Source organism: Sapajus apella, unplaced genomic scaffold (assembly GCF_009761245.1).
Source record: "Sapajus apella isolate SASKATOON/1434 unplaced genomic scaffold, GSC_monkey_1.0 scaffold146, whole genome shotgun sequence".
NCBI lineage: Eukaryota > Metazoa > Chordata > Mammalia > Primates > Cebidae > Sapajus > Sapajus apella.
Window position 1 is genome coordinate 516,717 of NW_022437086.1, and position 25,188 is coordinate 541,904.

General features: G+C 40.1%; 1 protein-coding gene and 1 long non-coding RNA gene across 4 annotated transcripts in view; one reads left to right on the plus strand and one right to left on the minus strand.

Moving 5' to 3' along the window:
• The window catches only part of LOC116540902 (zinc finger protein 736), an 82,694-nt gene that overhangs the window by 5,434 nt on the left and 52,072 nt on the right, over nt 1-25,188 (minus strand). For 2 of the 3 annotated variants that reach the window (XM_032264716.1, XM_032264714.1), the window contains one exon: nt 15,111-15,502. The exons of the other annotated variant lie outside the window; for it this stretch is intronic. The gene's annotated coding sequence lies outside the window, so the exon portion shown is untranslated. Of the gene's footprint in view, nt 1-15,110; nt 15,503-25,188 lie in introns of those variants that run through there. 3 annotated transcript variants of the gene reach the window in all.
• Nucleotides 9,674-24,779, plus strand: LOC116540908. The gene is made up of 4 exons (XR_004264635.1): nt 9,674-9,685; nt 14,171-14,181; nt 17,597-17,598; nt 24,590-24,779. It is a non-coding gene; the product is annotated as an uncharacterized LOC116540908 (long non-coding RNA).

Consider the following 25,188-nt stretch of genomic DNA (forward strand, 5'->3'; position numbering starts at 1 on the left):
AGGTGTGATGTGCTGAGAAAAATCTATATTCTGTGGATTTGGGGTGGAGAGTTCTGTAAATGTCTATTAGGTTTGCTTAGTCTAGGTCTGAGTTCAAGTCCTGGGTATCCTTGTTAATTTTCTGTCTCATTGATCTAATATTGACAGTGGAGTGTTAAAGTCTCCCACTATTATTTTGTGGGAGTCTAAGTCTCTTCGTAAGTCATTAAGAACTTGCTTTATGTGTCTGGGTGCTCCTGTATTGGGTGCATATGTATTTAGGATCGTTAGGTCTTCTTGTTTCCTTGATCCTTTTACCATTATGTAATGTCCTTCCTTGTCTCTCTTGATCTTCATTGGTTTAAACTCTATTTTATCAGAGACTAGGATTGCAACTCCTGCTTTTTTTTGTTCTCCATTTACTTGATAAATCTCCCTCCACCCCTTTATTTTGAACCTATGTGTATCCTTTCATGTGAGATGGGTTTCCTGGATACAGCACACCGATGGATTTTGACTTTTTTTTTTTTTTTTTTTTTTGAGACGGAATTTCGCTCTTGTTGCCCAGGCTGGAGTGCAATGGCACGATCTCGGCTCACCGCAACCTCCGCCTCCTGGGTTCAGGCAATTCTCCTGACTCAGCCTCCTGAGTAGCTGGGATTACAGGCATGTGCCACCATGCCCAGCTGATTTTTTGTATTTTTAGTAGAGACGGGGTTTCACCATGTTGACCAGGATGGTCTCGATCTCTTGACCTCGTGATCCACCCGCCTTGGCCTCCCAAAGTGCTGGGATTACAGGCTTGAGCCACCGCGCCCGGCCCGGATTTTGACTTTTTATCCCACTTGCCAGCTGTGTCTTTTGATTGGGGCCTTTAGCTCATTTGCATTTAAGGTTAATATTGTTATTTGTGAATTGGATCCTGCCATTTTGATGCTAGCTGCTTGTTTTGCCTGTTAGTTGATGCAATTTCTTCATTGTGTCAATGCTGTTTACCATTTGGTATGTTTTTGGAGTGGCTGGTACTGGTTGTTCCTTTATATGTTTAGTGCTTCTTTCAGGAGGTCTTGTAAAGCAGGCCTGGTGGTGATGAAATCTGAGTAATTGCTTGTTCATAAAGGATTTTATTTCTCCTTCGCTTAAGAAGCTTGGCTTGGCTGGATATGAAATTCTGGGTTTAAAGTTATTTTCTTTAAGGATGTTGAATATTGGCCCCCTCTCTCTTCTGGCTCGTAGGGTTTCTGCTCAGAAATCTGCTGTGAGTTTGACGGGCTTCCCTTTATGGGTAACCTGAACTTTCTCTCTGGCTGCCCTTAGCATTTTCTCATTTCAACCCTGGTGAATCTGACGATTATGTGCGTTAGGGTTGCTCTTCTTGAGGAATATCTTTGTGGTGTTCTCTGTATTTCCTGGACTTGAATATTGGCCTACCTTGCTAGGTCGGGAAAATTTTCCTGGATAATATGCTGGAGAGTATTTTCCAGCTTGGATTCATTCTCTGTTACATTCAGGTACACCTATCAAACATAGATTAGGTCTTTCCACATAGTCCTATATTTCTTGGAGACTTTGTTCATTCCTTTTTACGCTTTTTTTTTTTCTAATCTTGCCTTCTCGTATTACTTCATTGAGTTGATCTTCAACCTCTGATATCCTTTCTTCTGGTTGGTCAGTTCGGCTTTTGAAACTTGTATATGCTTCGCTAAGTTATTGTGTTGTGTTTTCAGCTCCATCATTTCACTTATATTCTTCTCTAAGCTGTTTATTCTCGTTAGCATTTCGTCAAACCCTTTTTCAAGGTTCTTAGTTTCTTTGCATTGAGTTAGAACATGTTCTTTTATCTCAGAGAAGTTTCTTATTACCCACCTTCTGAAGCCTGTTTCTGTCAATTCATCAGACTCAGTCTCCGTGCAGTCTTGTTCCCTTGCTAGTGAGGAATTTTGATCTCTTGGAGGAGGAGAGGTGTTGTGGTTTGGGGTGTTTTCATCTTTTTTGCATTGGTTTCTTCCCATCTTTGTGGATTTATCTACCTGTCATCTTTGTAGTTGTTGACTTTCAGATGGGGTCTCTGAGTGGATATCCAGTTTGTTGATAATGAAGTTATTTCTTTCTGTTTCTTAGTTTTTCTTCTAACAGTCAGGCCCCTCTGCTGTAGGACTGCTGAGGTCCACTCCAGGCCCTGCTTGCCTGGGGACCACCTGCTGCAGCTGCAGAATAGTAAGGGTTGCCAGTTTCTTCTTCTGCCATCTTTGTCCCAGAAGTAATCCCGCCAGATGTCTGTCTGAGCTCTCCTTTATGATGTGACTCTTTGGATATACAGGGTCAGGGAACTGCTTAAGGAGACAGTCTGTCCTTTATAGGAGCTCAAGTACTGAGCTGTGAGCTTTGTTGTTCCATTCAGAGCTGCTGCGCAGATACGTTTAAGTCTGCTGCAGCAGAACTCATAAACACCTTTTTTCCCCCCTAGGTGCTCTGTCCTGGGGAGTTAGGGCTTTCTTTATAAGTTTCTGTCATGCTACTGCCTTTTTTCAGGGCTGCCCTGCCCAGCGAGGAGGCAGCCTAGTCACAGTCTGCCTGCAAAGGCTTTGCTGAGCTGCTGTGGGCTCTGCCCAGCTGCCGTATGAACTTCCCTGCAGTCCTGTTTATAGAGGTATAGTTAGAAGTGCCTGAGCAATGGCGACCCACCTCTGTAATGGTGGACTGCCTCAGCAATGGCGGGCTGCCTCAGCAATGGCGGACTACCTCAGTAATGGTGGATTGCCTTGGTAATGGTGGACGCCCCTCCCCCACAGAGCTGGACCTTCCCGGGTTCAGCTGTGCTTGCTGTGACACTCTCAATCCAGAGAATTTCAGATTGCTGTTTTTTGTGGGTGTGGGACAGGCTGTGCCTGATCACCTGGCTCCCTGCCTCAGACCCCCTTTTTTTTTTTCCAATTGAATGGGCAACTCTATCTCCCAGGCATCCCAGTCACCAGTTGAAACGGTGACTGGATTTGTGTGATTTCTTGTGCGTAGACCAGCTACGCCAGCTGAAATAGCCGCTGGAGACTCATCGCACTTTTTCACTGGGGAATCTCCTGGCCTAGCTCCCTGTTTCATTCCCCTTTTTTTCAGTTGAACGGGTGACTCTGTCTCCCATACATTCCAGTCACCAGTTGAAAAGGCACCTGGATTTGTGTGAGATTTTCTGTAGAGACCCACTGAGCCAGCTGAAACAGCCACACTGGGGCTCATGGCGTTTTTTTGCCTAGGAATCTCCTGGCCTAGCTCCCTGTTTCAGTCCCCTTTTTTTCAGTTGAATGGGTGACCCTATCTCCCAGGCATTCCAGTAGCCTGTTGAAAAGACACCAGGATCTGTGTGATTTCCTGTGCGGCAACCCACTGCGCTGGCTGAAACAGCCTCACAGAGATTCATGATGTTTTTTGGCCAGGAGTCTCCTCGCCTGGCTCCCTGTTTCAGTCCCTTTTTATCAGTTGAATGGGTGACTCTGTCTCCCAGGAGCTCCAATCATCAGCTAAAACAGCACCGAGACCCATGTATTTTGTGCAGAGACCCACCGCGCCAGCCAAAACAGCCACGCTGGCAATTCATGGGGCTCCTCCACATGGGAATCTCCTGGTCTGTGGGCAATAAAAGTCCATCTGGAAATGTGGCAACCACTCACCCTCTGCAGTTTGGGTGGGAGCTGCAATCCTGAGCTGCTCCTAATCAGCCATCTTGGAACTCACCCCCCAAATTTATTTATTTAACTTTAGTTGCATACTATATCTGGCTTTTCTCCCCATGTTATCCCTCCCCACACTCACCTCCCTCCCCACACCCCGCTGTCTCTCCTCTATCCCCCCAACTTCCCCCAGTGTGTGAAGCTGCTCTTCCTGAGTCCATATGTTCTCATTGTTCAACACCCACCTATGACTGAGAACATATGTTTGGCTTTCTGTTCTTGTGTCAGTTTGCTGAGAATGATGGTTTCCAAATTCATCCAAGACTCTACAAAGGACACGAACTCATCATTATTTATGGCTGTATAGTATTCCATGGTGTATATGTGCCACATTTTCTTTGTCCAGCCTATCATTGATGGGTATTTGGGTAGGTTCCAGGTCTTTGCTATTGTACAAAGGGCTGCAATAAACATACATGTGCATGTGTCTTTATAGTAGAACGATTTATAGTTCTTTGGGTATGTGCCCAGTAATGGGATTGCTGGGTCAAATGGAATTTCTATTTCTAGGTCCTTGATAAATTGCCACACTGTCTTCCACAGTGGTTGAACTAATTTACACTCCCACCAACTGTGTAAGAGTATTCCTATATCTCCACATCCTCTCCAGCATCTGCTGTCTCCAGATTTTTTAATGATCGCCATTCTAACTGGCGTGAGATGATATCTCAATGTGGTTTTGATTTGCATTTCTCTAATGACCAGTGATGATGGGCATTTTTTCATGTTTGTTGGCCTCATATATGTCTTCTTTTGAAAAGTGTCTGTTCATATTCTTCGCTGACTTTTGAATGGGCTTGTTTGTTTTTTTCTTGTAAATCTGTTTTAGTGCTTTGTAGATTCTGGATATTAGCCCTTTGTCAGATAGGTAGATTGCAAATACTGTTTCCCATTCTGTTGGTTGCCAATTCACTCTAATGATGGTTTCTCTTGCTGTACAGAAGTTCTGAATCTTAACAAGATGCCATTTGTCTATTTTGGCTTTTATTGCCATTGCTTTTGGTGTTTTAGTCATGAAGTCCTTGCCTATGCCTATGCCCTGGATGGTTTTGCCTACTTTTCTTCCAGTGTTTTTATGATGTTAGGTTTTATGTTTAAATCTTTAATCCATCTGGAGTTAACTTTAGTGTAAGGTGACAGGTAGGTGTCCAGTTTCTTCTTTCAGCAAATGCTAGCCAGTTTTCCCAACACCATTTATTAAACATGGAGTCCTTTCCCCATTGCTTGTTTTTGTCAGGTTTGTCAAAGATCTGATGGTTGTAGATTGTGGTGTTTCTTCAGGGTCTATGTTCTGTTCCATTGGTCTATGTCTCTGTTTTGATACCAGTACCATGCTGTTTTGATTACTGTAGCCTTGTAGTATAGTTTGAAGTCTCGCTGTGTGATGCCTCCGGCTTTGTTCTTTTTGCTTAGGATTGTCTTGGCTATGCGGGGTCTTTTGTGATTCCATATGAAGTTTAAAGTGGTTTTTCCCGTTCTGTGAAGAAGGTCAGTGGTAGCTTGATGGGGATAGCATTGAATCTATAGATTACTTTGAGCAGTATGGCCACTTTCACAATATTTTGAGTCTATGCTTCTTCCTAACCATGAGCATGGAATGTTTTTCCATCTGTTTGTGTCCTCTCTTATTTCATTGAGCAGTGGTTTGTAGTTCTCCTTGAAGAGGTACTTTACATCCTTTGTTAGTTGTATTCCTAGGTATTTTATTTTCTTTGTAGCAATTGTGAATGGTAGTTTGTTCTTGATTTGGCTCTCTTTAAGTCTTTTGTTGGTGTATAAGAATGCTTGTGATTTCTGCACATTGATTTTGTATCCTGAGGCTTTACTGAAGTTGCTTATCAATTTTAGAAGATTTTGGGCTGAGACAATGGGGTCTTCTAGATATACAATCATGTTATCTGCAAATAGAGACAATTTGACTTCCTCCTTTCCTAATTGAATAACGTTTATTTCTTTTTCTTGCCTGATTGCTCTGGCTAGAACTTACAATAGTATATTGAATAGGAGTGGTGGGAGAGGGTAACCTTGTCTAGTGCCTGATTTCAAAGGGAATTCTTCCACATTTTGCCCGTTCAATGGTCCCAATGATCATTTTGTCCCAATGATATTGGCTGTAGATTTGTCGTATATAGATTTTATCATTTTATGATACATTCCATCAATATCTAGTTTATTGAGAGTTTTTAGCATGAAGATCTGTTGACTTTTGTCAAAGGCCTTCTCTCCGTCTATTGAGATAATCATGTGGTTTTTGTCTTTGGTTCCGTTTAAGTGATGGATTGTTTATGGATTTGCATGTGTTGAACCATCCTTGCATCCCCCAGATGAAGCTACTTGATCGTCATGGATAAGCTTCTTGATATGCTGTTGCAATCTGTATGCCAGTATTTTATTGAAGATTTTTGTGTCCATGTTCAACATGGATATTGGCCTGAAGTTTTCTTTTTTAGTTCAGTCTCTGCCTGGTTTTGGTATCAGGATGATTTTTGTCTCATAAAATGAGTTAGGGAGGATTCCTTCCTTTTGTATTGTTTGATACAGTTTCAGAAGGAATGGAACCAGCTCCTCTATGTATATCTGGTAGAATTCGGCTGTGAACCTGCCTGGACTTAGACTTTTTTTGGTTGGTAGTCTATTGATTGCTGCCTCTACTTCAGCCCTTGTTATTGGTCTATTCAAGGTTTCAACTTGCTCCTGGTTTAGCCTTGGTGGAGTACAAGGGTCTAGAAATTGATCCTTTTCTTCCTGGTTTACTGGTTTATATGCATAGAGCTGATTGTAGTAATCTCTGATGGTAGTTGGTATTTCTGTGGGATCAGTGGTTATATCCCCTTTATCGTTTTTTATTGCATCTATTTGATTCTTCTCCTTTTTCTTTTTTATTAATCTGGCTAGTGGTCTATTTTGTTGATCTTTTTAAAAAAGCAGCTCCTGGATTAACTGAATTTTTTCAAGGTTTCTTTGTATCTATCTCCTTCAGTTTTGCTCTGATCTTAGTTATTTCTTGTTTTCTGCTAGCTTTTGAGTTTTTTTGATCTTCCTCCTCTAGCTGTTTCAATTTTGATGATAGGGTGTCCATTTTAGATCTTTCCTTGTTTCTCATGTGGGCATTTATTGCTATAAATTTCCCTCTCGACACTGTTTTAAAGGTGTCCTAGAGATTCTGATAAGTTGTATCTTCATTCTAATTGGTTTCAAAGAACATCTTTCTTTCCTCCTTCATTTCATTGTCTATCCAGTCAACACTCAGAACCAAGTTGTTCAGTTTCCCAGTGGTTGTGTGGGTTTGAATGTGTTTCTTAATCCTTAGTTCTAGTCTCATTGTGCTGTGGTCTGATAGGCAGTTTGTTATGATTTCCATTCTTGTGCATTTGCTGAGGAGCCATTTGCTGCCAATGATGTGGTGAATTTTAGAGTAAGTACAATGTGGTGGTGAGAAAAATGTATATTCTGTGGATTTGGGGTGGAGAGTTCTGTATATGTCTATTAGATCCGCTTGGTCCAGCTCTGCATTCAAGTCCTGGATATTCTTGTTAATTTTCTGTCTTGTTGATCTGTCTAATATTGACAGTGGAGTTTTGAAGACTCCCACTATTATGGTGTGGGAATCTAAATCTCGTTTTAGGTCATTAAGAACATGCTTTATGTATCTGGGTGCTCCTATGTTGGGTGTGTAAATATTTAGGATACTTAGCTCTTTTTGTTGGATTGATCCTTTCACCATTATGTAGTGTCCTTTGTCTCTTTTGATCTCTGTTGGTTTGAAGTCCATTTTATCGGAGACTAGGATTCTAAGACCTGCTTTTTTTTGGTTCTCCATTTGCTTGGTAAATCTTCTTCCATCCCTTTATTTTGAGTCTATGTGTGCCTTTGTATATGAGCTGGGTTTCCTGAATACAGCACACAAATGGGTTTTGCCTTTTTATCGAGTTTGCCAGTCTGTGTCTTTCGATTGGGGTGTTTAGGCCATTTACATTCAATGTTACTATTATGTGTGAATTTGATCTTGCCATTTTGTTACTGGTTGGTTTTCTTTCCCATTAGTTGACTCATTTTCTTCATTGCATTTTTGGTCTTTGCCAACTGGTTTGCTTTTGCAGTGACTGGTACTTGTTCCTTTCCGTGCTTAGTGTTTCTTTCAGGAGCTCTTGTAGGGCAGGTCTGGTGGTGAGAAAATCTCTCAATAATTGCTTGTCCATAAAGGATTTTATTTCTCCTTCACTTCTGAAGCTTAGTTTGGCTGGATATGAGATTCTGGGTTGAGAGTTCCTTTTTTTAAGGATGTTGAATATTGGCCCCCACTCTTTTCTGGCTTGTAGGGTTTCTGCCAAGAGATCAGCTGTGAGTCTGATTGGCTTCCCTCTGTGGGTGATCTGACCTTTCTCTCTGGCTAACCTTAGCATTTTTTCCTTCATTTCAACCCTGGTGAATCTGATGATTATGTGCCTTGGGGTTACTCTTCTTGAGGAGTATCTTTGTGGAGTTCTCTGTATTTCTTGAATTCGAAATTTGGACTAACTTGCTAGGCTTGGGGAGTTCTCCTGGGTAATATCCTGGAGCATGTTTTCCAGCTTGGATTCGTTCTCCCCATCATATTCAGGTACACCAACGAAGCATAGATTAGGTCTTTTCACATAATCCCATATTTCTTGGAGGCTTTGTTTATTTCTTTTCAGTCTTTTTTCTCTCTTGTATTGCCTTCTCTTTTTATTTCATTGAGTTGATCTTCAATGTCTGATATCCTTTCTTCTGCTTGATTGATTTGGCTATTAAAACTTGTGTTTGCTTCACGTAGTTCTCATGCTGTGTTTTTCAACTCCATCAAGTCATTTATGTTCTTCTCTAAGCTGATTATTCTAGTTAGCATTTTGTCTAACCTTTTTTCAAGGTTTTTGGTTTCTTTGCATTGAGTTAGAACATGTTCCTTTAGCTCAGAAAAGTTTGTTATTATCCATCTTCTGAAGCCTGTTTCTGTCAATTTGCCACACTTCTTCTCAGTCATGATGTGATCCTGTGTTGTTGAGGAGTTGTGATCCCTTAAAGGAGAAGAGGTATTCTGGTCTTTGATGGTTTCATCTTTTTTGCAGTGTTTTTTCCCCATCTTTGTGGGTTTGCCTGTCTGTGTTGTCAGGGAGCTGCTTGATTGATACTGTTTTTACAAAGGGGAGAGAATGATATGACTCCCAGTATTACAAGGGGTGTACAAACCCACCATGATGTTATTTCTAATATCCAGTGAAGGAGAGGATGGTATTACTCCCAATATCACAAGGGTGTACACCCTTCAGGTGACATTGTTTCTAATATTCAGGGGGGAAGGTGATATTTTATCCCCATATATTGTTTCTAATAAGCAGGGTGGGAGAGTATGATATTACTCCAAATATCACAGAGTGGTTACCTCCCCCTGTGATATTGTTCCTAACATCCAGGAGGAAAGAGAATGATATTACTCCCAATATCACAGGAGATGTACATTTCCCCATTGCTATTGTTTCTAATATTCAGGGGAAAGAGAATGATATCACTCCCAATATGAAAGGGCTGTGCACCCCCTATGATATTGTTTTTAATATCTAGGGAAGGACAAGCTTATATTACTCTCGAAATCGCATGGGGTGTACACACTTTCTGTGATGTTGTTTCTAATATCCAGGTCAGGAAAGAATGATATTACTTCCAATATCACAAGGGGTGTATAACCCCACCTGTGATATTGTTCCTTATACCCATAGGGAGAGAAAATGATATTACTCCCAACATCGCAGGGAGTGTACACCCTTCTTGTGATATTGTTCCTAATATCCAGGGTGGGGAGTGGATTATATTACTCTCAATATCACAAAGGATGCACAACTTTCCTGTGATACCATTTCTAATATCTAGGGGTGGAGAAAATGATATTATTTTCAATATTGCAGGGGGTGCATATCCTTCCTGTGATATTGTTTCTTACATCCAGAGGGAGATAAAATGATATTGTTCCCAATATTACAGGGGGTAAACACCATCCCTGTGATATTGTTACTAACATTTAGAGGGGGAGACATTATTACTCCCAATATTGCATGATGCACAACCGCCCTGTGATACTATTTCTAATATCTGGGGGGGAGATAATGATAATACTTTCAATATTACAGGGGGTGTATAACCCCACCCCCTGTCATAGTTACTTATATCCAAGGGGAAAAAGATGATATTATTCTGAATATCATAGTACACCACCCCTGTGATATTGTTTTTAATATCTGGAGGCAGAGAAGATGATATTACTGCCAATATCACAGCAAGTGTATAGTTTCTAATATCCTGGGGGGAAGAGAATATTACTGCCAGTATTGCAGGGGACGTACACCCCACCTGTGATATTCTTCCTAATATCTAAGGCAGAATAGGATTATGTTACCCCAAATATCGCAAGGGGTGTAAACCCCCATGAGACATTCTTTGTAATAACCAGGAGGGAGAGGATGATATTACTCCCCACATTGCAGAAAGTGTGCACCCTCCCTGTGATATTGTTTCTAATATCCAGGTAGGGAGAGGATGATATTACTCCTAGTATTGCAGAACCTGGGCTGGGCGCGGTGGCTCATACCTGTAATCCCAGCACTTTGGGAGACCAAGACAGGCGGATCACTTGAGGTCAGGAGTTCCAGACCGGCCTGATCAATATGGAGAAACCCTATCTCTACTAAAAATACAAAAAAATTAGCTGGGCGTGGTGGTGCATACCTGTAATCCCAGCTAGTTGGGAGGCCGAAGCAGGAGAATCGCTTGAACCCAGGAGGTGGAGGTTGCAGTGAGCCGAGATCACCCCATTGCACTCCAGCCTGAGCAACAAGAGTGTAACTCTATCTCAGAAAAAAAAAATGACTCTGACCCAACGATATGTCACAATACACACATGAGAAATAATTTGAGCAAAAGTTTTAACACCTGGGTACTAGGCCGAGTGATATCACACAATCTCCTCATCTTTGAGGGTGACATCTTTATCTGTTAGCTTGGTGTGCATATGAGAGTCACAGTGTCACATTTGGGCTGGGCTATCATATGACACCCTCTACAACGTCTGAGGGCTTTATACAGTATGCATGACAGTTGCATGCTGCTCTGAGGCCCACATGCTCATATGGACTCACAATCCTATATATTGCCTTAAACCCTAGTATAATAGTCCACATCTCTCATTTAAGCTGAGTTCAGGAGTGAGGCCCATTTTTATGCCTGTGAGCTGGTTGCAAAAATGGGTCACAATGGCACTAGTGGCCAGATCTACATAGGAGCATCATAATTCCATCTTTATACTTCTTTCATTTGTTAGCCTCAGTACCTCAAGAGTGGACTTTTAAATGTGGGATGGTGACAACTTTTACTTTCACCTGGGTGTGTAATTGAGAGTCATAATCTTAACTTTTTGATGGGCCTTTTTATGAAACTCTGTACCACCCAAGGAATTTATACAATATGAGTTTGTGTTGTAAACTTCTGTGAGCTTTGTACAAATATGCAACCCAGGATTTTACCTATTGCCCGAAGCTTAGGGATGAGAGGCAAAATATCTTCTATTGCCTGAATCCCAATATAAGTTTGATCATCATGCCTGTGAACTAAAGTAAGGTATATGTCATAATCCCATTTGTGGGCAAAAAATTATAGCAAAGATTAACATCAGTTAGGTGATGTGGCAAGCAAAATGTCACAATGCCATCTCTAAGCAGAACCTAGAAAGGAGGTTCACATTAACTGGGTGCTGAACCCAGCAATATGACAAAATTGCACAGGTGAAAAAACTTAGACAAGAGATGAGAGTCAAAACACCCACAGAATGGGCCAAAAATATGTCAAAATACTCTCTGTAGCTAGGGCACAGGCAGGACAGTAGCATCATCAGGGTGCTGGGCCCACAAGTATGCAATAATTCCCTCTTTATTCAAGACTCAGGCAGAAGATTAACATCATCTGGCTCCAAGAGATCAAAAAAAGTTTTGTAGGCATGGTTCAGAAAAAAAGTAGTCACATGACCTAAACGCTGGGCTCAGTAGTATGTTAAAATCCCACCATTGTAAAGGCCCAGGCAGGGGAAGAGAGTCATATCACTTAGGTCATGGTCTCAGAGATATGCCCCAATGTCCCCAGTCAGCTGGACTCAGGTAGAAAAGGAGGGTTGTATCATCTAGATGTTTCTTTAGGTATATGTTTAATGTCACAATATAACACATGGGCAGAAGCCAGGCAGAAGGGCCACATCACCTGGATGCTAGGTCCTCAGATATGTTGCAAGGCTCCCTTATGACAGAACCAAGGTGAAAGAGTTACATCAGCTTGGTGCAGGTTTAACTTTGTCACCGTACATCAGCTTGGTGCAGGTTTAACTTTATGTCACAGTGCTCTATGTGAGTGAAGCCCAAGCATTAAGTCACATCACCTAGATTGTAGGCCTAGAGACATGTCACAATTCCCTCCTTGAAACATAGACCTGGAAAAAGATTACCATCACCTGTGTGCCTGGCTTAGCCATATGTCACTTCCACACCCTGTGTTCAGGGCCTATTCCACAGAGGAGAGTTACATCACCTAAGTGGTGGACATAGTGATATGTCACAGGGATGTCTGCGGGCATGGCCCAGGCAAGAATGTAATATCACCTGCGTGTTTGATCCAGTGAAATGTCACAATTCTTACTGATAAAAGGGCCAAGGCAGGAGGGTCACATCACCTAGAGGTTGGCCCAGGTCGAGATTACAATTCCATATGTGAGCTGGAACCAATCTGGAGCGGCAAATCACACACATGCTCAGCAAAGATTTGTATCACCATCACAATGACAGAATATTCCGGAAATGAGATTTACAATACCACACCTGTCCTGTTTTCATGTGTGACAGTTGGTTTTATATATGTGAGATGGTGAGTCTTTATGTCAGCTGGGTGTGCATATGAGACTCACAATTTCACCTTTCTGTTGGGTTCTGTTATGACACTCTCTGTACAAGACAAGGCTTTTATAAAATATCTGAGGCTCTTATAATCTTCTATAACCTCTTAACCAGAAAGAGATCTAAGACATCACTCGTGTTTGCAAAGCAAGTTACAAGAGGCAAAGTTAGTCTTAGTTGTGGGGTCCACATATGAGAGTCATTATCATGGCTGTAAGCTGTGCCTAGGTATATCTCAAATTTTACTCTGTGGTAATGAAACAGGCATGACAGCCATATATCCTAAATGCTGAAGCAGAAATATTCTAATATTCTCCTCGTAGGCAAGTTTCTGGCAGAGAAGTTGCATAACTTGAAGGCTTCGCCCACATGTATGGCACAATGTCCCCTGTGGGCAGTGTCCAGGCAGAAGAGGAGAGTCATATCACCTAAATGATATGCCCAGAAATATGTCAAAATCCCTCCTGTTGAAAGGGCTAGCAAGGGAGTCATATCATTTCTGATTATAGTCATTTTAACTGGAGTGGTTTGGTGTTTTATTGTTGATTTGCATTTTTGTAATAATTAATGTTGAGCATCTTTGCATGTACTTGGCCACTTGTATGTCTTTTTTGGATAAATGTCACTTAAAGTCTCTTGCCTATTACTAAATTCTTATTAAGTTTGTTATACATTCTGTTTATCCCTTGTCATATGTATATTTTGCAAATATATTTTCCCACACTGTAAGTTGTCTCTTCACTCCATTATTTTTGCCATGTAATTTTTTTTTTTTTAGATTCTGGTAGTTTCACTTGTCTGCTTTTGCTTTTGTTGCCTGCGCTTTTGAGGTCTTATTTAATATTTATTTTCCTGTCCTATTTGATAAAGAATTTCTCTGTTTTATTGAAATAGTTTTATAAGTTTGAGTTTTACATTTAAATCTTCTATTTATTTTTAATTAAGTTGTTTTAATATGGTAATAAGTAGGCACCTAGCTGTATTCCTCTGCATTCAAATAATCAGTTTTCCTAGCACTATTCATTTAAAAGATTGTCTTTTAAAAAAAAATGTGTGTTCTAAACAACTTAAGAATTACTTGGCTATAAGTTTACAAATTTATTACTGGGATCATTGGATACTTCAGTCTATATGTCTGTTTTCTATGTGAGTATCATGCAGTTTTGCTTGTTATAGCTTTGTGGTATATTTTGAAGTCAGGTAGTTGGATGCTTTCAGCTTTGTTTTTTTTTTACAGGTTTATTTTGGCTATTTGGGGTGATTTTTTGGTTCCCTATAAATTTTAGGACTGTTTTTTCTATTTCTGTGAAAAAAGTGTTTTTGTAGACTTTACATTGACTCTGTAGATTGCCTTGAGTAGCATAGCCATTTTACCAATATTTTTTATAACTCAAGAACAAAAAATATCTCAAATATTTTATATTTTTTAGTATTTTAATCAATGTTTGATAATTTACAGTGTAGAGAGTATTTATCTTTTTAATTAAGTTTACTGCTAGATACCTTTATTTTTTGTTATAGATGCAGAAAAAGTATTTACAAAAATTTAACATGCCTTTGTGCTTAAAACAACTGATATGCCATAATGAAACATAAACATAAATCCTTGAAACATAAACCTGGGAAAAGAGTACCATCAGGTATAGATGATATATAACTCAACACAGTTAAGGCAAAATATGACAAACCAATAGCTGATATCACACTGAACAACAAAAAAAGAAAGCTTTTTATTAAGATCTGAAACAAGACAATGATGTCTCCTTTAACCACTTTTATTCAACAGAGTACTGGAAGTCCCAGCCAGATGATTTATGCAAGAGAAACAAAGACATCCAAATAAAAAGGAGAAAGTCAAATTATCTCTGTTTGCAGATCACATAAATGTCTCGATAGCAAAACTTAAATACTACACTAAAAATCTTGAGAATTAATAAAGAAATTCAATAAAGTGGCAGAATATCAAATTAACATACGAAAATTAGGAGTATTTTTACATGCCAAGAATAAGCTATCTGAAAAAGAAATTCAAGAAAAAATTATAACAGCTTTAAAAAGTATGTCTCACTTCATTTTAAGTTTACGCTTGTGGTAAGATTTAACTTTATTTTTTATCATTTGAACATTCGGTATTCTCCAGCCCATTTGTTAAAGAGACTGTTCTTTTCTCATTTTGAGTGATGGAGACAGAAGACAGTCAAGGGCCCTGGGCAAAACTCCGCCTTCAAGTCTAAAACAGCCTGAAGGCTGAAAAACTAGACTGCTGGTTTCAGAAGCAGCTCCACCTTTCCTGTTTCTTTCTGAATAATGCCCACCTGTGCACTTGGAAAAGGAGGTGGAGCCATGGAAATTTACACATTTTGAGCCTGGACTCTTCAGTTGCTATGTGGTGACCTGGTGTTCATTAATCTGTGAGGTAGGGGCCTGTTAAAAGAGTCACTCTCACTTTGCTTTTTTTTTTCTTTTTGCCCAATAAACTTTACTCATCACTATTCAGTATGTCTATTAGCCTATTCATTCCTGGTCATGTGACAAGATCCTGCTTTTAGCTGAATGGAGAAAGTTCTATAACATTTCAGTGTCTAGATGTGGAGCTTGAGGAAGGGTAAAATGTAAACCAAAAAATTATTTTCTTTTGTTTGTAAGCCTTTTCATCCTTGGACCTCTCCCAAGGGTAGAGGAAACTGTGTACCACCCCACCCCAACAGCCTCAGGGACATATGGGATGGACAGGAGAATGGTGGCTCCTCATCCCCATCTCCTCTGGGCTGGAAAATGTCAGACATTCATGGTGCCTTCACCTTCACTAGCCAAGGGATCAAGTCTCATCCAACAACAATTAAGTTTTTCTCTCTGTTGAAGAAACCCATTTGCATAAGAATATTTTCTTCCCTGCCCTACACATAAGCCTTTTAAAAAATTTTTCTCATTCTGTCAGCAGTTTACTTTTAAGCAAAAGAATTTTTTTTCTTAGAAAATGTTTTGCTGGGCTAGGACCCCAACAATCACTGCCTATATTTTTTTTTGTAGAGTTTTAATTGTGAAAGTGTATTTGTGAGGTTGGTCTTGAGCTGTGGCCAGTCTGGCATGCTTTGTATGTCATTCTGTATGATTGGTAGAAAATTTTGCAGCATACCTCCATCTTGTTTAGTTTTTAGGAGCATGACCTGTAACCACATGGCAATGTTTTGTTTTGGCCTCTGCCATCTTACAATGGTGTTGTAGGTCTAATCCTGGCTTAGGGAATGAGTCCCTTCAGATTTCATGTCAGCATGTAACCGTTGCCATTTGCTGATTCTCTTACCCTTCACAAACTGACTTTTAAGTTTTTTTTCCTCTGAGAACCTGATAAGTTATCTTTGGTAAAGTTTGAAAGCCAAAAATATTGGCTGCTTGATACTGCTAGAGTCAGGTAATACAGAATTTAAAAGGATTTTCTTAAAGAATGCTCAACTTAATTAAAAGTGGATATCCAACTTATAGGAATATTTAAAAGACCTTTATGTTTTTCTCTTCTGGGATCTTCTTTTGCTGGGAAAAGTTTTTTCTCAGCCAACTGAGTTTTTTTGTTTCATATTGTCTTGTCACTCTAATGCATGCATGAAAGGCCAGTAATTCAATCAAGAAATGGCAAATAAAAAAATCTTATGGCTACTGGGTTTTCTTCTGCCCGCGTAATTATATAAGTATTGTGTGTGAGATGTCTATAAAAAATGAGCTCTAAAAAATTTAAAGAATGATAAGCACTTGGATAAAATACTTTCTGAAGGGAAGATAAAAGCTGTTTTAGTTCACATAGCTTTCATCTTTCAGAAATAAAAACAGCTTTAAAGATAACTGGTAAAACACAAATGTCTTCAATATATGAGTACGTGGATTAAATCATGCAGGTCAGATACTAGGTTTGCTAAATGTTTTAAGGTTACAAACTGCTTTTTGTTTGTTTTTGAGAACAGTTCTACTTTGCTTCACAATTGGTAAGGCCTGAGGACATATGGAATGAACCACACCCTCAATTATGCTGAAAGGAGTCAAACCCTTGGCTGCACCTAGCACATAATTAAAACTTACCTGGTTTGACTTTAAAGTTAAAATTGCTAGAAGTTACCATTATAACATGTAATTGAAGCCACTGGAAGTAGATTTACATATGAGGTGTGTAAGGAGTAAAATGTGTTTTTAATAAAACATTATAAGAAGGTATGGAAATATACATTCTTGCCTAGGGTCAAACAGTTTTTTTGAATTAGATAAGATAAAGCTAAAAGTTTAAATAAGTTGTGGAAAGACTGTAAAAATAAATCTTGCCAAAGAAATTCTGTGTGTGAACATTAATTACATTCAAAAAGGTATTATATGGATCTTTTTTGTAAATCGAGCACTGAAATAAAAACACAAGATATTTGTAAGGCACAAATGTGTTCTTTAGCAAAATTAGTAAATTATAAAAGGTTTTTGCTTTCTACATTTCTGAACAATCATTTTGGTTAAATAAGTAATTTATGGTAATCTGAAACTTTATAATATCAAGTGTTTTAAACCCCTAATATGTAACATTCTTCTCAAAATCAAACTTTAGTTACAAAATTATCTTTCCTAATTTCTGGCTTTTGGATGCTAAAGAGGACTCTTGAAGTATCCACAAAAAAGATAAACAGAATTTTATCACGTTTAGTTATATGGAGTTGCCAAAATGGTGTTCACTATTCCTTAGATATTTTGGTGAATAATATTAACACATGTTCCAAAATTATATGAAATTTCTAAAATTCTAATGTCTGAAGTATATGCTTTCAACCACAATTAGGGTTGTTAAGTTATTGTAAACCACAGAAATAACCAAACATTTTTGTCAATCTTGTTTCTGACTGTAACTACCTTGAACATTTTATAAACAGGCAATTGCTGTCTTGTTTTGACTTTTTTCAAATAATGGCTTTTATTCAGTCGTAGAACTTTAACAAGTACTCTCAAATTCAGGCTTCTGATAGCTTTGGAGCTTGTGACATTGGAATAGAGGAAAAACATACAGGACTCATGAAGATCTAAAATGTTCACGTGTGATATTGTGCTGTAGCTGGCCTAGAGTTAGAGCCTGAACAACATCATTTTATAAAAGAAAAAGCTGTTTTTAAAATAAGTTGCAACGGCTGCCCCATTCTCCTCACAATAACTGCTGGCCTTGGCTTCTGTAGATAGAACTGCTAATTTGTTCTGCAAACTATGTAAAGCTGCTTACCTTTTCTTATCAGTAACTGCCAGAATTGCTAGCCTTTGCTTACTGGCAATTGCCAGACTAAGCAGCCCAAGCTAGTTCCATCCTGGCTCCTGTGGCTTGTAATAAGTAACTAAGGTCTGTGATTTCCACCTTAACCAGATAATGTGTAAACAAATGTTTATCTTGACTTCTGTAAACCACTTAAGTAACAAACAGAATGACAAAAGTCCCCATCCCTTGGAATGTCTGGAGACCCCCACCCTCATCTCTGCCCAGGAGGTAATTTACAGAATCCACTAGCCCTCGGAATGTCTGAAGCCTTTTCATCCCCATCCCCGCCCCTCACCCCCACTCCCAAGGTGGTTTTTTGGGTATAAAAAATCGTGGCACCCTCCTGTTGCCACCACAGGTTGGAGAAACGTGAGTCCTCTGTGGTCGCCGGCATAATAAATGACCCTGCAATCTGGCATACTTTTGTCTTGTGATAACTTTCTACACTCGGTCAAATACAACATTACAAGCAAAAGTCAGAAAGATTACTTCAGTTTTCTATTAGTCCAGTGCATTCAGTTAATTCGTTTTATTTGATATTCATGTGCTATACTGGACCGAGCATAGAAATTAACACCAAGACAAAAGTATGCCAGATTTCAGGGTCATTTATTATGCCAGCGGCCACGGAGGACTCACGTCTCTCCAACCTGTGGTGTCGAAAGGAGGGTGCCAAGACTTTTTATACCCGAAAAACCACCTTGGGAGTGGGGGTGAGGGGCAGGGATGGGGATGAAAAGGCTTCAGACATTCCGAGGGCTAGTGGATTCTGTAAATCACCTCCTGGGCAGAGATGAGGGTGGGGGTCTCCGGACATTCCAAGGGCTAGAGGACATGTCACTTCGATTGTTACCTAAGTGGCTTAAAGAAGTTAGTTTATACATTGGATACTGGTGGAAGTCACAGATCTTAATTACTTATTACAAGTCACAGAAGACAGGATGGAATTAGCTTGGGCTGCTTATTTTAGTTATTACTGGTAAGCAAAGGCTAGCAATTCTGGCAGTTACTGATAAGAAAAGGTAAACAGCTTTACATAGTTTTGAAGAACAAACTGGCAGTTCTATTTACAGAGGCCAAGGACAGTAGTTATTGTGAGGAGAATGGGGCAGCCATTTCAACTTATCTAAAAACAGTTTTGCATTTTATAAAATAGTTTTGCTCTGGTTCTGGCTCTAGGCCAGCACAATATCACAGTAACATTACTGATTCTTGTAATCAGAAATTACCAGAATAAAGGAAACTTATTTTTGAGTTATTTACAATCTTTAATATTTGAGTAAGGTGTACTCCTGTGAATAAAATTTGGAGCATGTTTGTCTCTCTCTGCCTGGCTTCTCCACAATTTGAAAAACAGTTATGCGTATTCTTATCTTATGGTAATACAGTTGTTTGCATCTGTGCAATAGTAATCCTTTTTTTTTTTTTTTTTTTTTTTTTTTTTGCAACAGAACACAGTTGGAGAAGCTGGTTGTTTTACCAAGGCATTGACTGAAATGGTATGCTTCCCTTTAAGGAGTCAAGCTCAACTTGCAGAGCCAATCAATGCCCCTTGGAAAAACTGGCTTCATAGCTCATCTACACAGTTGTTGTGCCGGGTTTCTGATCTGTGGTAAGTAAAGAATAACACTTTCTGACAGCCCCACGAGCTCCAAGATTATCTTGGGATCATAAGAGGAGAGAATGCCCAACTTACAAGTATTTGATGGTACAAACCCATGGCTGGACTTAACTTGAGAAAGTTCCACCTGAAATTTCTTGTGGAACAGAGTTCCTTCAAAGCCAATGAAAAAGACCTATGTAGAAATAATTATTCTTGCTGTACTCTATGCAGGTAATCAGGCCATGTAAGACTCAAGTTTCTTTCACAAACAAGTCAGTCCTATCATGATTTGTTTTTAACGAAAAAGGAGACTGGATAGGAAAGATTATGTCTCAAAACTTACCATACATTTGTCATTAATTTCCAAACTCATTAGAGTTTTTGCCTACATTTTAGACCAACCCTGCTTATTCCTGTAAACCAACTAGCAGTCTTTAACCGCAGCTCGGAAGAAATAAAAAGAGAAGGGTAATGTAAAAATGTAGATTAATATTCTAGTTCTGGACAATTATCTTGCAAAGTGATGGGAATAAGGTGCCCACCCAAATCTTAGCAAGCATAACTATAGCCCCTAGTTATCTAGGTGGGTCACAGACATTCTTTTCCCTCCCTTGTGTAAAGAGGACTCACTTCCACAGCTTCACCTTAGCATTCAGCTCATGATAAGAAGTCCATGTAATCCCCTGAGACACATTTTTGTCCCAACCCCAATTCCAAGCTTTAGGTTGAAGTCCTAGAAAAGAATACTGAATCTGAGAAATCCAGAGGCTGAGGATGGCAGATCACGAGGTCTAGAAATTGTGACCATCCTGGCCAACATGGTGAAATCCCATCTCCACAAAAAAAGAAAACACGCCATATGTAATCACAAATATTATCTATTATGCTATTGCTGGATGAAATGTTTTGTTGACTATCCTTTTATTTCTCTGTATATTTGCCATTCTTTTTTATTTGCACTCATTTTTTAATTTCTAGTTTTTTTTCTTATTAAATTCTCATGTCAAATGTTCTCCAATTTGTATTGTTTGTAACTTTTTCCATTTATATCCCTTCATATTTTTTCTCCACTTTTATTTTCTCCTTATTCTTAAATTTTTAACTTTAGTGTAAATTATTTCAGTTTATTTCTTAATTTTACTGTATTATCTTCATTTATTTTTACTGATATTAATTACATTTCTCCTTAGTTTTCTATTTTCAGTTTATCCTTATTTTTCAATTACTTTTTTAAATTTTATTTTTTTTTACTTTATTTTTCTATATTTTGTTTAGTAAAACAGAAGAGATGAGCAATTTTAAATTGGCCCAGCCACAGTGATCAAGACTCTTGCTTGTTGAGGCTCTCTGGCAGCCACTCTAACCCAAGTAGTCGCCAATCCAGGGTATTGTCAGGGCCTCCTAGTAGGGCTGCTAAGATCCCTGGGCAGATATTTCATTGTTACAGGCCCATCTAGCATTCAGTGTCATGGGCCATTTCTGCTGCTTTCAGAAGGCCCCTGAAAGCCTCAGTGTTGCTCGGCCAAGGTCCTGACTACCTCTTTGTGTCCCGATGGATTCCCCACACATAATCCAGGACACCGACTCTTCTTTCCCAGGGCAAACTCCACAACCACTTCACTCCATCAGGGCACGTCTGGACAATATGTGTCTTTTTGTTGTTAAAACAGAAAAAATACTCATTTTTTAGTGTCTTGCTGTGTCACCTAGGCTGCAGTGCAATGGCACAATATCAGCTCACTGCAACCTCTGGCTCCTAGGTTCAAGTCATTCTCCTGCCTCAGCCTCCCAAGTAGCTGGAATTACAGGTACCCGCCACCACTTGCAGCCTTTTTTCCCCCATTTTTAGTACAAACAGGGTTTCATCATGTTGTCCAGCCTGGTTTTGAACTCCTGACCTCAAGCGATTTGCCCGTCTCAGCCTTCCAAAGTGCTGGGACTACAGGTGTGAGCCACCATGTGAGGCCAAAAAGTATGTATGTTTTTAAACTTGACATATAATTGTGAAAATGTCAGTTTTATAGGTATACATGCAAATATGTGCAAAAGTGCTAATGAGATGAACATTTCTCCACTGTTTAATGATTTCATGGAGTTGCTATTTTCCTTTTCCAGTCTTTATCAATGTTCAATGGGAAAATCCTCAGTGAAGACACCTCAGTATGATAGACAAAATGTTGTACAATCAATCATTAATAGATGCCCAGTGAAATAACTTCAGATTTTAATTTGGAGTTCTCACAGCTAGGATTAAAAACTCTTGGTGGTAAACTCACATGATGAGGAGCTATAGTATGTTGTCCTCTTCTCCACATTTGTCTACCACCACAGTTGTTTGAACTTGCCGAGGGAAAAAGTGGGAAATTGATTTCCTCAGACCTACTCATCTCCCTTTCATAGGTTTTCTGGTTATGCATTGTCCAGTTTGCTTAGAAGCTCACGATCACAGAGGTCATATTTGTCAAGAGAAAGCTTTGTTGCACCAGGATTAAGTGAAGATGTTTACCTCCCAGGGCCCCTGGTTTCTCCAGAGGCAGGATGGAGCTCAAAACCTATTACTGAAGCCAGAAAGTGATGACAAAAGTTGAGGGCTGCACACAGGAGAGGAATGCTACCTTTTGCTTTCCAAGTGGTCACCACCTATTCTGGCATTCATCTTGCTTCAGAAAACAATGTATTTCTTTTTCATCTTTCCTAGTATTTCACTGATTGTACATCTAAGGAAGAGGCCTGGATGACGAGTGGTAAAGAGAACAACTGCATCTTTGTATAGCTAATGCCTTGGTGAGTTTTGAAGTATACTGAGCAGAACCTGAAATCCTTCCTCACTATGGGGTAAGTTGTGTCAAATTCAATTTCCAAGAAAATGGTACCAGGTTAAAGATGTCAAAAACAGACTAAGAACCAGTGAACGAGATAGGGAGTTCTACTGGGGACTTACGGAAGGGAGAAAGTCAGGTGTCAGTGGGGTTAGCAGGATAACCACGTCCACTTGCAAAAAGCATGCAATTTGTACAGCATTTAATTTAGCACGTTTTCTGAACCTTTCACCTGTCAGCTTTCCTTTAATAAAAAATCTCGTGTGGCCTGTCTCCCATACCACAGGATGGGACAGACCAGGATCTCAGATATTGCTCACAGATAAAGAATAATCTCCAGGTTGGCCACTACTAGATTTTTTAGCTTGCAAGTGGAGGTTCTTCCTGGGACAGATTTTAAAAGGTTTTGTGTTTTCTTGAATTGTTGGGTTGACAGTTTATGTAAAGGGCCTGATATGTGTGCACATTGATGGTACAGTTGTCTTAGGTAATGAGACGGCTTAGTTGGTAGGGTCTGTTCCTGTTCCGGGTGTGACTGGGTGTGTATAGGCTGCTGAGATGTCCGTTCTCCAGATTTTCATCGGACCATGCTATCCTGGGACCCCAGTTTCACTATTTTCCAAGGTGGGACATGCAGAACCAGACCCTGAAATTGTGGTTCAAGGTGACCAGGCTGAGGCTGCCCTTTAAAAGGCAGAACTGCCAGGTCTGTGTCTTATTTTCCTTGTCACTTTAACATATCTTTTGGCATGGAGACCATAGAAGAGTCTGAGTATGACAGACCTCCACCTAGAACTGGTATTATTTAGACATAACTCTTAGGTGTCAAGGTAGAGTGAGAGAGCTCTCTTCCTGGCACCGTGAGAGCAGACTACAGCACTGTGACCCTTAATCCTTGGTTCATGCAGTCTTCAGAGGAATCTCAAAAACCATAGGATGTGTGGGTTAGAGAAAGAGCTGGCACAAATGACAAGTTGCAGGTGAAATAATTTGAGGCAGGAAGAGAATGGGACCTGCTTGGAACAGTACATACACTGCCTGGCTGCAGCTGAACAGTCAAGTCAGTTCTCTAATTTGGACCTTGTGCCATGGAATTAACTGGCTGACTTCAGCTCTGCTTGGGTGCAGAACTCTGGTTCTAGAACCAAGTGTGCATTCTGGATTCTGGAATTCCAGTTGGGTTTCACAGGCCAGTGGAGTGAGGAGATGCAGGTGGGCCCACAAAAAGTGATTGTGGGTGGGGTTACCACACAAGACTGGTTGCTTCTGTGTCTACACTCACAAGAGAAGGATCTTTTTCTACAAGGCAAGCTCAGGGACGTCTGAGGCTTATGGGAGCCAGTGAAGAAAAAAAAAAAAAAAGTGCTTAAGGTCAGTACTTTGCCTTTCCTGGCTTGTGGCTCTGGGGGCTCAATTTGCTCATCCAAAAAAAAAAAAGGGGGGGGGCATGAAAGCCCTTCAGTGACTGCTCACCCCAATTTTACCAGGCTACTGCACAGCACCCACCCTGCAGCTCCAGGTACAAGCCTGTGCTTCAAAAGGCTGGGGAATCTCTGGACTGAGTTCAGGGTCCTGAGAGGGTTCACCCCTCAGGGACTCTTCATTCCTAGCCCTCTGTGTCCATCTGATTCCTCAGCATGTCTGCTGTATGCCACTCTTATTGTCTCTTCTTCCCAAGCCCATGTCTCTCCAGGTTGGCTAGGGGCACACGCTATCCTGTCCATCCTTCCTCCAGTACAAAGCCTCAGGCAGGGGCCACTCAGGTTTCTTCCTAGAATGTGATCTCAGATTACAGCAGCACATTCTGCTCTAACTTACTGACTAGTTCATCAGTAAGTCACTTAATGTGCCAAGATGGGCTTGGGCCTTGACTCTCTTGATCTCCTTCCTTTACTGGGGCTGTACTGGGGGAGGGGGGTGCCATCTGCTTTCTTTGTGAAAAAAGATGATAGCAGGTGAGGCAGGACTCAAGGGCCAGGGACAGGACAGAGCACCTAGGCTGGCCTCCCCCAAGACTCCATGAGACCCCTGCAGGCAGGAGGGCTCACTGAAGCTCCAGGACCACTTTTTAGGATGGTGCCCATAGCCCCTTCCTGGACTTCCAAGAAGGGCCTACTGTTTCTGCAACCTGCACCATGGTCTTCTGCTTCATTTCCATTAGATGTTCTTCTGAAAGAAATACCTAGGGAACCCTGGGCCTGTGCTGGAGTCTAAGTGGCAAAATCAGTAAGAGAGTCTCAAGAACATAGTTAATTGTTTTTACACTTTTCTGGGCAAAAGGAACTCTGAAATAGTAATGTGCAGAAAATACCATTATTAAGATTTTTATGCTTTACATCATTTTAATTAGGGCATCATACAAACCATTTATTTTCATGCCAATCATTGAATTTTGTTCTTTTTTCAAATTGTTACCTGTTTTAGAGGCAAAATCTTAAATATATGTGACACAAATATTAACAAATGAAAGCAATCTATTTAAAATGTAATTAAATTTCTTAGTAAGTAAACTTAATTTATATTACTTGTATGAATTATTTTATATCTTATCCTCAATCTTAAAAAAAATTTAGCTAGGTATGCAATTCAAATTTGACAGAATTTTTAAATAGGCAACTTTTTTAAAAACATTGTATTGCTGGGCGCGGTGGCTCACGCCTGTAATCCCAGCACTTTGGGAGGCCAAGGCGGGTGGATCACGAGGTCAAGAGATCGAGACCATCCTGGTCAACATAGTGAAACCCCGTCTCTACTAAAAATACAAAAAATCAGCTGGGCATGGTGGTGCGTGCCTGTAATCCCAGCTACTCAGGAGGCTGAGGCAGGAGAATTGCCTGAACCCAGGAGG